Source organism: Condylura cristata, unplaced genomic scaffold (genome assembly GCF_000260355.1).
Source record: "Condylura cristata isolate star-nosed mole 26May11 unplaced genomic scaffold, ConCri1.0 scaffold00014, whole genome shotgun sequence".
Lineage (NCBI taxonomy): Eukaryota > Metazoa > Chordata > Mammalia > Eulipotyphla > Talpidae > Condylura > Condylura cristata.
The window spans coordinates 23540496-23559497 of NW_004567115.1; positions in this window are offsets into that span (position 1 = coordinate 23540496).

Genomic DNA, 19002 nt, shown 5'->3' on the forward strand with positions numbered 1-19002 from the left:
AAAAGAAGCATGCAGGACACCTTATTTTTACATACCTGCTGCCTCATACTCTCTGTTGTATTATCAAATGTTACATTAAATATGAGTAAACGTTATGTTAGTAAAAACAAATTATTCAAATATTTAAAACCCATGCACTGATATTGGGAAGAATTTTAAAGTAAAATTAATATAAATGACACAAAGAAATTTAAATACAGAAGACAATTACATCAACTTAATAAATGTCCTAGCATCACGCTGATTATACCTTCCAGAGACCACTTTGTATAAGGTAGAGCAATAATAATGACAGGCATTATTGAGTATGTACTGTCTGTTGGGCACTATTGTGAATGCTTTACATGCATTTAATTGTCGTATACCCTATGAGGCCAGTACAGTTATCACCCCAATTTAACAGATGGGGAAACACACACAGGGAGTTCAAATGATTTGCCTGTGGCCTCACAGCAGGCAGGCAGGAGAGCTAGTATTTGAAGGCTGGTTTTGAATTGCAGTCTGGTTTCAGAACCCACTCACTTAACCTCTGCACCCCTCTGCCTCTTATAAGAAGCACATCTCAGATTTCTGAGAGTTCTCAACATACTCAACTCTTGACAAGGCCTAAAATTGAGTTCCAGAGTTTTATAGCGCCCACCTCATAGAGAGGGGTGTTATGGTATTCTTAATTACAATGACAATGAATTACATTGTCAGTACCACCAATAACAATAACAATAAACATTAAGCCCACAATGAACTATATTACAGTGTAGATTAAAAGTTGCCATGATCAGACATATAACAAACATATTTCCTAATTCCACCCCTTCATTAAGAAGGAAGTAATTTGGATCCCGGCCTCCCTGGTGGTGCAAAGGGTTAAGTCTCAACACTGTGAAATATAGGCAGCCACTGCAGCACAAATTCAACCCCCAGCCAGGGAGCTAATCCATGGAGCAACAGACCTCTCCTGTCTCTCCCATACTCCCCTCAGCAGTGTATTTCAGTAGATCTGCCTGATCTGCTCCCCACTCTGTCTCTGGTGAATCCTCTCACCTGCTCCCACCACTGACCTACACCCCAGTTCTGGTATGCATAAATAAATAAATCTTTAATATATATATATACATATATATATATATATATATATATATATAATACAATTTCAACTAAAACTCCTATCCATAATTAGAACCCCAGAACTTACTTATCTTATAACTGGAAATTTATGCTCTTTGGCCAATATATTCCCATGTCCACCAATTTATATCCTGTTAAGCACCATTCCAGTTTCTGCTTCTTAGATTTCAGATTCTTTAGATTCCTCATATACATGATAACATGCAGTATTTGTCTCTCTCAGTCTGACTTATTTCACTTAGCATAATGTCATCATGGTTCATCCATTTTGTTAGAAACTACAAGATTTTCTTCTTTCTCATGACTAAATAATATTCCATATTGTAATATAAAATATGTGATAATATTCCCATGTATGTGTCTATATCCTCTTTATCCAGTTATCCACTAACAGGCACTTGGGTTATGTAACTTGGCTATTACGGATAGCCTGCAATGAAGATTTATTTTTTAACACCCTTTTTTTTTTTTTTTTTTCATTTCCTTTGGGTAAATACCCAAGTGAAACTTTTGGATCATATGATAGTTCTAGTTCTAATTTTTGGAGAAACTCCATACATTGTTTTCCATAGTCACTGCACCAATTACTGGTCCAGCAACAGAGCACAAGTGTTCCTTTTTCTCTGGGTCCTTGACAACACTTGTTATCACTTGTCCTTTTGATAATAATCATTATAACAGGTACAAAGTGCCATCTCATTGTGGTTTTGCTTTGTATTTCCCTGATGATTAATGCTATTCAATACCTTTTCACATACTTGTTTACCAACGGTAGGCCTTCTTTGGAAAATATGTCTATGCAGACCATCTGCCAATCTTCAAATCAATTGTTCAGGATATTTTGCTATTGAATTGTGAGTTCTTTATATATTCTGCAGATTTACACATCAGATGCATGATCTGCAAATATTTTCACCCATTCTGTAGGTTGCCTTTCATTTTGCTGGTGGTTTCCTTTGCTGTGCAGATTTATCACTGATGCCATTCCACTCGTTTATTTCCACTGCTTTTGGTGTTATATCCAAAAAATCATCGCCAAGACCTATGTCATGGAGCTCACTCTGTATGTTTTCTTCTAGGACGTTTAAAGATGTTCAGGTTTTTAAACAGTTTTGAATTGATATTTGTATGTGGTATAAGACAGAGTGCCATTTTATTCAAATTCCTTCCTCTTTCAGCTCCACTTCCACCTCTTAATTTCTTTTGGAAATTATTCCTTAAGCAAAGAGAAAGGCATGTGATGACCCTTTTAATAGGAAGCATCATACTTACAAATGTGACCTGGGTCTTCCAGAAGCATCTATTCAAGGGGGAGGAAGGGAGACTCTGAAACTCAGACTGAGAAATTTCAACTTCTGAACAGCCACTTGAGGAAAATTGTTCTTTCCTTCCCTTAAAAACAAACTTTGTTCTCCCAAGCTGGATGCTGGATCTCTTTCCTCACCCCTCCCACACCCTTCACCTTCTACCCAGCCTCTCCTGGAAGCCCAGAATACACCTGTCCTGTGTCCTCTTGCCCCTAGCCTACATTTCTTTCTGATCTGCAGAGGGGAAAGCTCAGAGCTTGTTTCCAGAAACAGAACCTACAAAAGCAACGCACAGAATTCAGGAACAAAGTGTGCCTTGGGGACATACTCAGTAGAGTATCAGAACCTGACCCTCTAGTTCAGTTTGTCTGTACACATTCTTTTATTGCAGAAAATCAATTTCTGGCCACCACATGTTTTGATGCCTCATACAGGGTTTAGCAAAGCCTTGAGCTTCGCCACCACCATTGCCTTGGCTAAGTAGCATGGGGAAGGGAGGGAGACTCTAAGACTCAGACTGAGGAATTTCATCCAGCCATCTTCTTGTCTTCCAGAAGCATCTATTTATTCTCAACATAATCAGTGAGACGTTATGGCACCTGTGTCAACCACTTTTGGTCTCTTCTCTCACTTACTTCTATCTTTGTCTATTTTTCAGACTCTCTTCCCACCGTTTTTTCTGTCTCCACCCACTTCTTTCCCATTTCTTTCTTTCTCTGTCCAGTTAAAGGCTTCTTTCTATGGCCCTGTCTCCGTGCACCATTTTCTGTCTCCCTGTGCCTCCTCCATCCTGGAGGACTCTGGGAAATGCATGAGTACAGCCTGGCTCCTTGCTCCAGTGCTTTCATCCCGATCCAGGTGGCTATAATCCAGTACAGGATTTATGGTGCCCTGACCCTGAGCCATCAAGAAGGAACAGCCAGATTAATGGGGTGGGCGGGCTGGGGTAATAATCGTTTGTTTGATGTGACAAGCCTGATAGGCGTTGATTTACTTACAGACTGATGGGCTTTTAATTGAGCACCTCCATCCCAGTCACTTCAAAGGCAGGGGAAGTTGACAAGGGGCCCTTTCACGGAGGGCTCCTGGTGACTGACAGCCCCCCTCTGCTGACGCTCCCCTTAGCCCAGGATTGGGTCCGGCAGCCTTTACCAGGCCCTCTGGCAAAGTAACACATTTTCAATGTATCTCAGAAATGGCCTTTTGTCTGCTGCCAAAGAAGGCAGGCCCTTCTCGGAAGGCCTGCTTCTCCCAGAAGGGTGAGGAATGTAGAGGAGTGGAGATGCTGGAGCAGGCCTGGGAGAGGAGGACCAGGTGGGAGGGGATCTCAGGCCTTGAACATGCCAGGGGCTACTTTGTTCATTTCTCCGTCAGCTGGTCAGCTTTTCTCACTTCCTCCCTCTTTTAAACCCATTTTTCTGCCTTACCCCTCCCAGCTTCCAAATTCTTCCTGTTCCTTTACTTCTTCCTGGCAACTTCCTTCTTCCTTCTTCCTCTCAGGAAAGGTCAGAAAAGGTAGAGTTGGCTTTTGCTCCCCCCCCAGAGTGGCCCGTTAACTCCTCCTGGGCAGTCACCTTCCTCTCAGCCTGTAGACCATGAGGCCTTCAGCCTAGGGCATGCCTGGCCCTGGAAGCCCAGTCTCAGAAAACCTGTTACAAGTAACCTCCCTTCCCCATATGCAATGGGTTGCCTGACTGTGGGTCCTCACCTATGCACTTAGAGGTACTTAAAATACTCAACTTTAGGCACAACAAAAATGTTAGTAAAGGTTTACTTACAAATGAAGAAATTAATAACTCAGTGAGAAAGAGAGGGAGATAAATTGGTTAATGCATCCCAACAATTCTGCTAACCTAGAATCCTAGTGGCACACTGAGAGCCTGTGAAAAAGCAAGTCAAGCCAAGAGCCCAGAGGCCAAGAGACCAAGAGAGCCCCAAGGACCCACAAGTCTAGTTTTATACTAAACCTGGTGACTTAACTCTAGCAATCCTGGAGGTCCCAGCAATCCTCCCTTCAGTGATAATGGAATTTGTAGTTCTAGTGTCTGGAGTGGGGGGTGGAGTCCACGAAACCTGTGTGGGCTTTTTTTCCGGGCATCATTTACCCCTAACAAAATCCTCCCTCCTGAGGACAATATTGCAGTGACCAGGGTCATTACCCTTTGTAGCTAAGGCCCCAGCCTCAGGTCTAGTGGTGTTTTTATCCCATTCTTATTTGGTATAAAAGATGTTTTAATAATATAAGTTCTACTCTATTTGAAATTTTAAAAAACATGCTCTATCTGTCAACATGACTTATTTAGGTTGTGTTTGTTTGTTTTGCTAAGCCCTGATTTATTGACTGCTGAACTTTCCTCATGGAAGATTAGCCCAGTGTTTGGTCCCAATGTCAGCTTACCTCTCTCTGGCTCTCTGGGTCAGGTGAGTGGAAACAACAAATAAAGGAGGCACTTGGGGGACATACAGCCTCTAACCCGCTTCACTAGGTTGGAGTCTGTGGGACCCTCCACCCTACCCCTCATATTCCAATCAGTAGGATTTTCAAGATCCAAATCAAATCCCCTCATCAACTACCCTGAACTATAAGCAAGTCTCCTTTTTGTGTTTCCTCCTTTTCCCTCATCATAACTTGTCCAAACTCATACAGTTGGTAAGGAAAGGAAGTAAAAGCACCTGACTAGAAAGGCAACTATATAACATTATTTAGTTTAAATAGAATTTTCAAATATGTCATCTTAATTGATCTTTTAACAACTTCACATTGTGAAGTACAGTGTGATTATGCCCATTAAACATATGACAAAACTGAGGCTTAAAGGCTAACATGTGCTAAGAGGTAATGCCTATCTCTACTCAGGGGTTCTCCCTCTCATTCTGCTCCTTCCTGCATGGCACCTCACATCCCAGGCTATGCCCTCATTACTTTAGAAGATGCATTTTCTTAGTCCACACAGGGCCATCCCTGTTTCCCTTCCTTATTTTTCACTTTTAAATGTTCCCCCTGGCTCCTGAATCTCCTGGCTTGGGTGTCCAGAAACAAAGCCTTGGGAGGACAAACCCCTCCTTTTGTCTCTGTCCTGAAAGCCACTTTCAAACCTTCCCCAAAACATCATGTTCCTCAGGACTGGCTGTGCCAGCTCCCCTTTAGTGTACACAAATGACATGGCTATATGAAGTATTCTCTGCTCTTGGAACACGTCTACTAAGATTCTTTGGGCTATCATTTGAAGGTCCACCTGACGGATTCCTTGGAGGGCCAAGAACACATGAGTCTCTCCTAACCTACTGGAGGGGTATTGACTACAAAACCTAGGGCACAAACTCGACAGAAACTAATCCTCTCTCCCTTCTCTGCCTAGATATTTTGGGTATCATTCCAATGATGTACTCACTGCCCCAAGGTATGGTTTGTTTACATGTTTGTTCCTTCGCTAGAGAGTCTGATCCTTTAGGGCAAGTACATCTGTTCATCTTATATCCTTAGTGCCTACCAGTGAAGTTTTTGTCGAAATGATTGTTGCCGAAACACAGATCTTCCTTGATTTATGATGGGGTAATGTCCCAACAAACCCATTGTAAGCAAAAATATTAAGTTGAAAACGCATTTCATTCACCAGTCATAGCTTAGCCGAGCCTACCTTAAACAGGCTCAGAACACTTATATTAACCTATAGTTGAACAATTTGAATTCTGATCTTCTCCAAGCTGGCAGTATGCAGTAGTATACAGACACTCTTTTTTGATGCTGGGCAATAACAGCAAACTGCAGTTCCCAGCCAGCCAGAAGGTCAGAGGGTGAGTAGCTGATAGACTGCAATGTGCTGCTTGCCAGTGTTTTTTGGATATTGTGTTTTGTGTGTGTCTACATAAAGTACTGAATGTTGATCACTTTTGACTGAATGCGTATCATATTCACATTATCTTGAAGTTGAACCGTTGTTAGCAAAATTATTTACATTGTAAATCGACCCATTGTGATTCAACCTATAATAAGGTGGAGGCCATCTGTAGCTGTTTCAAGGAAGTATAATGAGCCAAAGTCAAATAAACTAAGATCGCATTCCCAAGTCCACTGCTTGCCTCTTAAACCTTTGGACAAGTCATTTAAATTTTATATGCCTCAGTTTTCTTATCTCCAAAATGGGCAGATATGAACACCTACCTTATAAAGTTACTGGAAAGAATGAGTTAATAATATATTATAGTTAATCTATAATGCACCATTATTTTAGGTTCAACAGAGAAAAAAGAAATGCTATGAAATAGTCGGTGACACATTGCTTTTCAAAATCAATGTCAGAAATGCTAAAAATGTGAAAAATGCATCACAGAATTATGAAATATGTCTATAAGAGTCACTGCACACTATCTGGGTGAGAGCTATTGTCACTGCTGTTGAATTGCATTCTCACAAGACCCCTGTGATGAGTGAGTTAATCCTCATTGTACAGATGAGGAAACAGATACAGAGATGAAGTAGCTTGACCAAACTCACAGAGCACAGTGAGCCCTCAGCATTTAAACCTGCCTTTGAGGTGCAATAATCTATGTTATTACAATAGCTGGCAGCCGCCCACTGAGCTACCAGGGAGTTAGGAGCTGGGTTTTGTTCTCAATTGCATTAGCTCTCCTTAATCTAAGCTTTTCCCCCTCTGGTATAATTACTCTGCTTCTTCCTCCCCCTCCTCCTTTGTACTTGGCTCTGATCTTGTAACTTTTCTGTTAATAACTTTAGGTTTTACTGCATTTTGAATGGTAAGCGACCTCAGATCTTTTAGGGGATAGGAGGAGTATAAATAAATATGAAGGTAAAAAATAGCTTTTAGAGATGACAAGTAGCAAGAAAAAGTAAAAGAATATGCCCAAGATCACACATGGGGATGTATAGCCTACACATGGACATGGCAATAGCTGCCACAGCTGAGGATGGACACCCACATAACATGCAAAACCCAGTGAGAACCCATAAACCCAGTGAGAACCTACAGAGTAGAATAAGAAGAGGGGAGCTTGGGAGACATGAGGGGACAATAAACTTCTCTAACACTTTCTCTGGCTCTGCTTGATGCTTCTCCCCATTAAAAAAAAAAAAAAAAAAAAAAACATCTACTTGAAAGAGTATGTTTCTAGCTCACAACTGCAATGAGGCTGAAGCATTTCCTCCAAACAGAACCAACATAAAAAGGTCATCACTACTTTTAATATCAGAAAGGAAACCACCAGAAGGCATTTTATTGGAGGTTTCCTAGTAGTGTCCCCATAAGCCTAATGGTAACCCAGAACCATGATGTCATAGATCACAGAGAGATGTCACTTACGCATCATCTCCCCAAGAGATGAATGCCAATAGCCTACCTCTTCTGCCAAGTTTATAAAACTAACATGAAAAGATAATAAGTAGGCCCTGCCTTAAAGTGCAGTACTGCGAAGCTAGAGGCAGCCACTTCAGCACAAGTTCAATCCCCCACCAGAGAGGTGACCCACATGGCGCAGCAGACCTCTCCTGTCTCGCCTGCTGCTCCCCTCAGCAGTGTACTTCATCGATCTGCCTGTTCTGCTCCCCACTCTGTCTCTGGTGAATCCTCTCACCACCCCTGCTCCTCTGGCCTGTGCCCTAGTTCTGGATACATAAATAAAATCAATCTAAAAAAAAAAGAAAAGATAATGAACAAAATATACATGGGGTTCCGCTGCTTTTTTTCTCCTAAATAAGGCTGGCAAAAGTGTTGTTTTTTGTGTGAAGTGCCTTGTTTTTTTCAGGACAGGATCAGTAATGATCAGGGTGGAAAGGGTTTTTCCAAAACTTCTTTCAACTCTTCCACATGCTTTGAGGCCCATTTGACTACAGAGTAGAGCTAAAGTTTGGGTGAGGAAGGGCCTTTAAAAGGGCAATGACATTAGGGAGCTTTGCCATGAGAAGAGGGAGAACACAGCACCCCTCAGCAACCCTGAATGGAGCCTACTGTTCTTCCTCCAGCATGGAATAAAGTGTACTTCAGGCTCAGATCCTCCAGCTGAGAAAGACACATCAGCGAAAAAAGGGGTGTTCTGCTATTCACTCATCTCTGTGTAAGTTCACCTCCGAGACTTCCAAGAAAGCAGTCACACAGCAAATCCCTTCCGACGCTGTCTGTATCTGAGTCTCCTGTGAGATAATCCTCTTAATGGAATATTTAAGAAATAGGATATAAATCACCAACCTTTTATCTCACCTGAAGATTCATATTCCATAGGACAGACGCTGTATATGTCTTTCTATATAAAGATGATTGCAGGTGCTTGTTTGAGAGGATGGTGCCATGTTTGGGGCTCAATATATTTTTTGATATCTAAATCTATTTTCTTCTGGAGATATGAGTGGGAAAATGTAAATTTGAGAGATCAGAGCCCAGAACAGAGATGCACTTAGAGACATTTCAAAATTAAAACGCACATCCCTTGGAAAACCTTTTTGTCATTTGCAACAAACAAGATGCCTATTGTCAAGATATGCTCATAAATAACTTGAATTTGGCATATGCTTTTGTACCAAACAGAAGATGAATAAATTAAATTTGATTTACAACCTTTTCATTTTTATTAGCACTACTCTGAAGGGTTTATGTAAGGGACGTGCCAGAGCGGTTATGCCAAATGTTTTAAGGCGTCGGTATTGATATTATATAAATTAAGGTGTTTTAATTTGCATTCTTTAATTAACTAAATACTGGCAGAAAAATAAAACACAAGGGCAGTCCTGACTTATTGCCTCTATTAAACTGCTGACGCCTCTGAAAAGATGCTTTAAGTAATCCAATTCAGGTGGGGTGAGGGAGGGAGGAACATTAAGACTCTTATTTGGCAAAATATATGGGGGTTTAAGAAACCCATGCTCAGCTCTGTTTGCAGGGTGGTTGAAGGGGTGTGTGTGTTCTAAGAAGGTCTGAATTCATATCCCCAAGGAAGACGTTAACTAAATTATTTAACTAGATCCATCCTGGGCTGAAGCATCCAGGGCACAGCTCTGCCCACTCACTGGACAGGAGCAAGCGCCTGTGTGCAGAGCCCTGCTGACCTAGGTTGTATCACTGCCGACTTTGAGAGGAGGCAAGTGGTTGAAGTAACCCAGCAGATCCCCTATCCTTGTGATCACACCCAGAAAGCAAGGAGAGAAAATAGAGATCCTTCAGCGAAGGGTCCCATCTAGTCAATGGGTCCCATCACAGAAAGGCCCTCAGATATGAAATAAAAATGTTTTTATCTTTAGGTGCCAAGGGAACTCCAATTCTTTCCATATCCTGGGGCCTGTGACCACTGTCAGCGGCATTTTCTGAATTCACTCTCACAATGGAAATAGTTTCATTCTCAAGTCAAGTTCATTCCTTTTTTTTCCCCTCGTTTTTTTTTTTTTTTTTTTTTTTTGATCACGTATTCGAAAATGCCGGGCAGGACTGGAAGTCCGACCGTGGCTCCTTCCTCCGCTCAGCCTTCCCCATCTGCAGAGGAGAGGTGGGTCAGGAATGTTTTTTTTTTTTTTTTTTTTTTGATCATTCATGATTCCTACTCCGTGTTTCCCCTCTCCTGTAGAGTCAGAGTCGATACTGGTAAGGTCTCATCTTGTATTATTTTTCCTCCAGACATTTTAGGAAGGAACAGCTTTAAAGGGAAGATTACAACTTCCGGTTGCTGCCAATAGAAAAAGATTGCTCCTCAAACAGAGATGAGAAATTGTACTTGCTTTCTCTAAAGTCAGAGTCCCCGACAAGTGACTTGATCCTTTCCTGTTCCCCTTCCATTCTGAGAGTGTCTGTCTTGCATTCTCTCCTTAGATGTCCTGACAAGAGCGGGGACTTAGGGGCCTCACAGATACCTGAGGTGACTGAAGTCATCTCGCAGGGAGAGACAGGCTGGGAAAGAGAGTTCACCTTCCTCCCGGCCCCTAAATGCCTTTGCACAGCCATGCCCGGAGCACAGAGATCTGTGATGTAATGGTCCAACCCCAGCTTGTTCCTGTTTGCATTTCTTGATTTGCTCCAGGAATAAAGGACGAATTCCAACTTTTAATAAGGAAAATACTGTTCTCCTTTGCCAGCATCCTATCCCCCTCCTCACCCCACCCCAAAATAATCGCACTTTCTTGTCGTTTCCCATCTTGCAGCTCTGTCAGTTGTTTTAAAACAACTGTTTTAAAACATGTCTCCTGTCATAAATAAGATTGTCATTATGTATTTTGACGGCAGTGGTGAAAAATTCACCCAGCTTAGAGAGAGGAGAGGACATGTGTGAGCCTTTCAGACCTGATGTGGAACAGGAATAAACACGGGAGAAGAGCCACAGTCGGCTCGTGCATTGTAACTACTGTAGCTTTTCTGGTTTGATTATTTGGGTGTTTTGTTTTGTTTAGGATCATTTGTTCATCAACTGATTGATTAGTTTAAAGAAATTAATGAGAAAACAAAGGCAGTCTGGCAGGAAGTAGTTGTGTTGAACTTATCAATGGCAGAACTTGAGAGGCCTGGCTGCCTCAGGATGGTCTGAGGAAAGTTCCAAGATGTTAGAACTGGACTCCAGAGAGCCTGCGTGTAAATTTATCCTGACTCACCCCTCCCCATCGGGACCAGTCCCACCAGTTCTTCTCAATGTCACAGGTTCCAGGTTGCTAACAAAAAGTGACGATTGATTCAGTGCCCAAGGAGGCCCAAGCCTGAGAGCCTACTTTCAGAAAGTAAGGAATCACAGGGTGAGGGTCTGCAAGAAGCTGCAGGTATCAAAAAGCCTGGGGAGAGGGAGAATACTGTAATTTTTATTTCTTGGCAGATGGTTGATAGAATAGAAAGTTCTTTTCATCCCAACCCTTGTTGAGAAATTGCTTATACATACATTTTGTATCTCTGAACTTTGCCAGTGGTACCTATTACAGCGCAAAATGAAGACTACTTTCTTGCCTGGGTAAGCACTCCACTCACAATAATTCCCATTGCATGATTTGATGTCTTCCAAAGCTTCACAGGCCTCATTCTGGAAATACCTGATTAGGACAGGGGGTGAGCCACTACTGACACTACCCAGATCATTATATGTATTGTCTTTGACATGAACCTGTTTGCCTTTTCATGAGCATGAACAAGAAAGATCTAGATAATTCAGAGTTCTTATTAAGGTTCACTTCTTGGAAAGATCGTTCTACAGCGGGTGCCTAACTTAAGATGGTGTGACTTAGGACTTTTTGATTTTACAATGGTACAAAAGTGATATATATGCATGCAGTAGAAACCACATTGTGCGTTTTGAATTTCGATCTTTTCCCAGGCTCTGGAGGTGCAATAACAACCGAGATGCTGGACAACAACAGCAAGATCAACTTCCAATCACACCATTACAGGGTGAAACTCTGATTCTCTACAGACAGTTTGTCATATTCAGCAAGTTACACAAGACACTCCACAGTTTACTATAAAATAGACTTTGTGTCAGATGATTTTGTGCAGCTGCTGGCTAATGCAATGTTCTTTGTTTGCTGAAGTTAGGTTAGGCTGTGATGTAGGTAGATTAGATATACTGAATGCATTTCAACATATGATTTTTTCCATTCCTGGTGGGTTTATCAGGACATAACTGCATCACAATAGAGGGAGATTTGTGTTAAAATATGTGTTTATCAATATCTTGAGTTCTTTCAGATCACACTAAACTACATCTCTCTTCCTTCTCCTAGGAGGAAGGTAGGAAGGAGAACACAGAAGAACATGAGGAGTATGCATATTTTCCTAAACTTAAAAGATGGAAACACAGAATTAAGGATAATGAGCTTGCATAGCACTCCAAATGGCAATGATCACATCTCCAAGGGATTCCCATGTTTTCTTACCTGAACTTTCAACTCACACCCAGACCATCCCACCAACTTTTAAAAAGGCCTTTAAAAGGGGTTTGCATTTGACGCAGTAATTCTACTCCTAGGAATTTATCCTACTCTTACACTAGCACATATGGAGAATGACTGTTAGAATACACAGAGGTATGTGTATGTGGTTACAGTTATGCACTTCAGGAGCAAAAGATTAGAAGCCATCTATGAATGTCTACCAGTGAGGGATTAGTCAAACTGTGGCACACCCATGTAACAGAAATTGAAAAATAAAGCACAGAGGTCTATGATGTAATCTCCAAAATATATCTTTTTTTTTTAAGATTTATTTATTCATACAGAACTGGGGTACAGGCCAGAGATGCGGAGGGTGAGAGAGTTCACCAGAGACAGAGTGGGGAGTAGAACAGGCAGATCGATGAAGTACACTGCTGAGGGGAGCAGCGGGCGGGTCAGGAGAGGTCTGCCGCGCCATGTGGATCTCCTCCAGGGCAGGCGGGAATCGAACTCATGTGGAAGCGGCTTTAGATTCTCATTGCTGTGCTTTAACCCGCTGCGCCACCAGGGAGGGCCCAAAATATATCTTTTTTTTTTTAAGATTTATTTATGCATACAGAACTGGGGTACAGGCCAGAGGTACTGGGGCAGTGAGAGGAATCACCAGAGGCAGAGTGGGGAACAGAACAGTCAGATTGAGGAAGTACACTGCTGAGGGGAGCAGCGGGGTGGATCAGGAGAGGTTTGCTGTGCCATGGGGGTCACCTCTGGGGCGGGGATCGAACTCATGCTTAAGTGGCTTTAGCTTCTTAGTGCTGGGCTTTAACCCGCTGCGCCACCAGAGAGGGTCCAATATATCATTTTTTTTTTATAGATTTATTTATTTATTCATACAGAACTGGGGTACAGGCCAGAGGCTCAGGGGCGGTGAGAGGCTTCACCAGAGACAGAGTGGGGAGCAGAACAGGCAGATCGACGAAGTACACTGCTGAGGGGAGCAGCGGGCGGGTCAGGAGAGGTCTGGCTCGCCATGTGGTCTCCTCCGGGGCAGGCGGCAGGCGGGAATCGAACTCATACGGAAGTGGCTTCAGATTCTCAGTGCTGTGCTTTAACCCGCTGCGCCACCAGGGAGGGCCTATCATTTTTTTTTTTAAAGCAAAGAATATATTTGTGTATAAAAGGGAGAGAGAATATATATGTATTTGCTAATATACATACCAAGTACCTCTGGACAGATGGGCAATGAACTCAGCATTAATACACTGGGCAGAGAAATTAAATGGCTTGAGAGAGGTTTAATAGCATAGTAACTTGGCACCATGGAGATGCACCTCATCATAAATGAATAAGCGCATTTTTTCAAAAAATGAAAAGATCATTTAATCACTTTGACTGGACTACTGTACTTGGGCACTTCAATCCATGGGTTTGGTTGGACACCCCACCCCTCAGGCTTATTTCTCTGAGAGCAGATTGGCAGAGAGCTACCAAAAGAAATACTCCCCAAATTTGTTCTGCCATCTGGGAATTGGATTCTGTGGGACACAAACGGGCGGTCACTGAGCCTCCAGCCAAGCAGTGCCCCCTTCTCTTTGTTTGCTCATTTGAGTTTGAAGCTGCACATCTCTGCTTGCTGGGAGAACTGCCTATAAGGTGCACACTTGAAGCACATTTAGAGGTTTACATGTCAGAAGTGGGCGATTGTAGAGACATCATTACCTTCAAGACTAAAGCCCACAGAACATCAGAAGTGTGGTGTGACCCCATATTCAGTTTGTAGTCTGCTCCCACCAAGACCTTCTGCAGGGCCCCTGGTACCTGGTAGGTTTAGCTAACAGAAGCTGCGCACCTGGGGCAGGGTGTGTGGGCAAGTGTGCTCCCCGCTACCTTTCCACGGGGCTTTGGCTCTACTTCGAGCCTCCCCTTCGACCCAGTGACAGGCAGTGCATGAACATATCTAGAATAGTTCATATCAGCTCTCAGAGGGGTTCAGTCAATGTCTGTAGAATCTGAACTTGGAGTAAACACGCTTAAGTAGTAACGAAACTAAAATGATCTAATAATACCAGCTAAGCAGAATCTCTTCATCTTTAGCACACAGATGCAAAAGGCAAGCTGTGCTGCCTTTGAGGAGCTGAAACTGCACACACCAGGGAAGCGGGAGACTGGACCTTAAACCTGCTTGCCCTGGTTTTACCTGCCATGAGGTCACCTTAGGCCTGCATTTACCTACCAAGTGGTCAATACAGTAATTAAAAGTAATTGAATGAATTAATCCAATCCAGTTCAACTAACTGAATGAAAGTTCCTCTCAGGTCCTCCTCTGCCTCAGTTTCCCCCCTACCATATTCTCAGTCCTAGAGACAAAAGGAAAATCCTGTTTGAGAAGACCAGCCCTCTGGAAAACAATTAGTCATTTGTTTTCTGTTGTTGTTTTTTTTTCCCTGTTGTTCCCCCCTTGCTGTGGGCCGCCCTTTCCTTCGCACTCAGCGATCAGCTCAGGAACCCGCTACAGGACTTGCATCCCACTTCCATGCTCTAGCAGTGTGGACTGGACTGGGCGTCTGGGCCTCAATGCCTCCTCACTTGTAAAGCAGGCATACTAATGGTGTTGCCTGTGAGTAGTAAATGGATTATTCTATGTAAGGTGTTCAAAACAGTGTCTGGCACCCAGTGAGCTCTCAATAAATGTTATTATTATCAGGGTGCAACCCCCACAGTCTCCTAATCAGGGTTGAGGTGTTAGTTGATTACAAAGGTATGATTCCTCCCATCTGTATTTGCAACTTGAAAGAGAAGTCTCTCGAAATTTGAAGGCCCAAAGGAACAAAGTAGTCAAGGGTGAATGCCCAGGGCTAAGGTGATGTGTGGGGCAGAGCATCAAGGGAGAGGAACTTCAAAAGCACACCTACTCAAAACCCCTCTCCCAGGCCAGCTCTGCCTATCTCCCCCAGGGCTGATAGGAGATAAATGAAACCACTTCTTCAAAGCTAGCTGCTTGAGGACCTGATCAAACACCAGAGCTTGAAGATAAGAGTCAGTCTACATTTCCTTTTGTCCATTCCTTCCCACCAAACATCCAGGGGAAATTCTAGGGGGAGGAAAAGTGGTTAATTCCTCCTTTTCTTATCAAAGGGAGTTACCTCCCCAACCACAGGAGCCTGTGAGTGGTGATAAAGAGGCAACGGCCCTAAGCCAGGAGGGAGTCAGGAAGATCTCTTCTTTGCCCACGTGGCCAGGAGTTTGCTGTGTGACTTCAGACTCCTCCTTAAGCTCTCAGTGTCTGTTTCTTCATCTGTCAAAAGAGATCAAAAATCAGTCAGAAATAACTCAATAAATTACTGTGTTGATGAATGCAAAAATGTATTTGCAAAAGATATATAAACATGTCTATGTAATTACCACCTTGAAATACACAAATTCTCCACCTTGAATCTCTGAGGGAGGCCCTTTATGTGTAAAGAGTGTTTTCTTTCCATTCAGCAAATATTCACACGCATTCAGACTTCCAGGATTTATGTCCCAGCCCCACCTCTGACCACTGGGACTTTGAACCTACTGAGTCAACCTCTGTGCCTCCTCTCTGTAAAATGGGGACACTATCAGGACCTCCCCATAGGGTTTCTGTTAGCAGGGTTAACACTGGCGTGGTGACCTTCAAACAGCCCCTGGGGAAAAAGGATGCAACAATAAGGACAATACAGTGAATGACCAAGACCAAACCACAACAGTTGCCTCATGATAGGTGCAATAATAGAACTCTCAGCACTGGGACTGCAAGGCAAAGAGAGCCACTTGAGGGGTCCTTCAAGGCTGGCCACTTGGTACCCCTCTGGCCCTCTGCATCCTGGACTATGTTTGAGCTTGGGGATGGGGCCGACAGAGGAAGTGGCTCTGAGAGCCTGAGAGCAGTGTTAAATCAGGGCTCCTGGCCAAGGCAGTAATTGCCAGCCGCTGAAAGATATTAAGCGCCAGGGAGGAAAACCAAGTTCTGTAGGAGGCAGACTTTTCAGAGTTCTTACAGCTTGTAAAAAAAAAAAATGTAAATAGTTACCCAGTGAGATATTATTTCATGTTGTTGCCATTAGGGCTTGAGTGTTATGCAGAGAGAGGAGATCATTCAGGCAATTCTGCCTCAGCCAGGCTGAGAAACTTCACATTAACCCCACACAACAAATCTACCACCTCTCGCCCTCAACCTGACTCAGGCATTTTTTTTTCCTGGGTGGTAGATTTTATGTAAATTGAAGTAGTGAAAAAATCTGTGAAGAGTCAGAGTTTCCTAAAGGATTTTCTTGATAGGCTGGTAGGAGGGCTTTTTCTAATAAAGGCAGTTGCCTGGAGGCTAGGGGACGCACCACTGTGATTCCATTCAAATTCTCAGACTATTTGGGTCTCCCAACCCCTGGTCCCTCTGAGTGCAGAGAGACTGGGACTGCCTTGCTGCCCAGACGGCTATGCCCTGACACTGTCCACAGCAGTGTCCATAGTGCAGAGATGCCACCCATCATCAAGTCCAGTTGTCTCTCCTGATCTCCCCAATGTCGTGGCTTCTCTTACACCTCACCCTTGAGGAAACTGAAGGGTAGGGTGTTTACTTGCCCAGGGTTGGGAAGCTGAGCCCTGAGACACCTGATCCCACATGACATGACTTCTCAACAGTCACGTGAGTGGGTGAGTGTGTACCCTCCCCTGCCTCCTCCTCTCCTGCTCTAATTGGAATGATGACAAGTACCTGAAGCCCATCAAGTACCTGACACAGAATTGTATCCTGCACCTCCAAGGTACATGGCCTTTTCAAGCCACCTCCCTACTGCCTATTTTAATACTGCTGCTCCCTCCAGGGCAATCTGGATGAGCAGGCCCCTTAGCCATACACCTGACACTTTTCTGCAGGGCAGGACTGGTATCGGATGGCATGTCATGTGTCCGGTCCTACTGTTCTGCACAGACTTTACAACCACGCCCCACCACAATGCTCTGCCCACAGCGGGCCCTCAATAAACACCGCCCGTGGCACACAGCCTTATTCTCTCCCAGGTAATAAGTCATTCCTTTGAAAATTGCCCTTGCTTTCTGCCAAGAAGTCTCCATTTAGGATTCCACATAGGTTAGCATTTCAGCAACAGGAATGTCAAATACTGATTGTAATAATCATCTAGCAGAGTTTTAATTAGGCCTCCGGCCTGGCCAAATCTGCTCTTCCATTTTCTCTCCTAAGACAATGCAATGGCTCCAGCCAAAGGAGCCTGCTGCCCTCACCAGCACCCAGAAAAAAAGGATGTGTCTACTCCCTTGCTACTAGCACTCTCCAGGAGAGGGGAAACAGACCTGGTCTCCATCTCCATGTGGTCTAGCACCTACTCTTCCTATCAGTGATTACTGCCCTAATCTAAGGAAGTGATTTTTTTAAAGGACAATATATTATCACAAATCCTCACCTTCATCCTTTCTCCCGCTCCTTGATTCATTCTCCCTCCTACTTGTCTTTTTCTCTCCAAGTAGAGAGTAAATAGCCTAAGTCCTCCTTTCTTCTCTTCCTCCTTCCTGCTGCCTCCTGCCTACTTTTCCTCACAAATTCCTTAAAGTCTTTTCTCTCTCCTCCTCCTCCCCTTTGCTCCCAACTGATTTCCCATTAATCATTCCTAACACACATCTGCTTGGGTCCTAGAAGGATTTCTTGGCTGGCTCTCACAGCTGGGCTGGTTACAATAATCAAGGAGGCTTTCATCTTTTACTGTCTCCAAGGGTTCCCCTCTTTCCAGTCCTTCCTCCTCCAAGGTGCTACAAAGGCCCACCCTTTACCATTCTATAAGGCTTTCTCCTGTTTGTTCCTGCATAGGAGTCTTCCAAAGGCCAAAGGGCCTTATAGGTTGACGCAGCCCTGCAGTGGACTTTAAAATGTGATGTCAGAATGCACAGAGCTAAGGGCTGGAGAGACAGGATCCACCACAATAAATGGGATCACCCCCTTGCACTTCCATTCTCCTACCCCTCTTGCTGCAAAATGAAAGATTTCTCCCAGTGTCATCCCTTGCTATTTTTTTAAACCTGATTTTACCAGGATTCAAGCTGCATTAGACAAAGCCTGTGCCATTTCTAAGAGGTCCATGCATTATGCCCACAAATCAGCACTAGATAGAAGGACTACGTTAAGTTTAATACATGACTGCTATGGCCTGGGGGCGGTGCCTGTATTGTCTTTTCTGAGCATAATAAAGGTTCCTGGTTGGTATCTGTTGTTTCTGTGATAGTTATTCCTTTCTGTTTGAAGAACCCCTTTGACATCACCCATTCCTATCTTGGGTCCTCGTGTTCTTTCAAGGCAAAGATCAATTCGGCAGAGTCAGGGACGGGTAGTCCTGGAGCATTAAGCCCCAAGTGACAGGTCTGTCACTTGGAGTGATAGATGGGGCTTGCAGAAGTGGTGCAGGCAGCAAGGCAGTGACATCAGGGCGCCTCCACTGGCCGCCGAGGGCACTGAGAAGGGCCTCCCCAAGAGGCCGGCGCACAAAGGGCCAGCTTCACTTTCTGATGTTTGGCCTACTGGGGAAGTTTTAATGGAAGAACTATGACTTGGTAAAATCTCTGCCGAGTGCGAAGCTGGCAATACACGCTTAAATCTTAAAGGCGCGAGGGTGGGGATGGACGAGAGTATTATTTCTAATTAAAAGTTTTTATTCCAAAATTTTCCTGGGGAATGTTAGTACGTCCTCCCCCAACCCC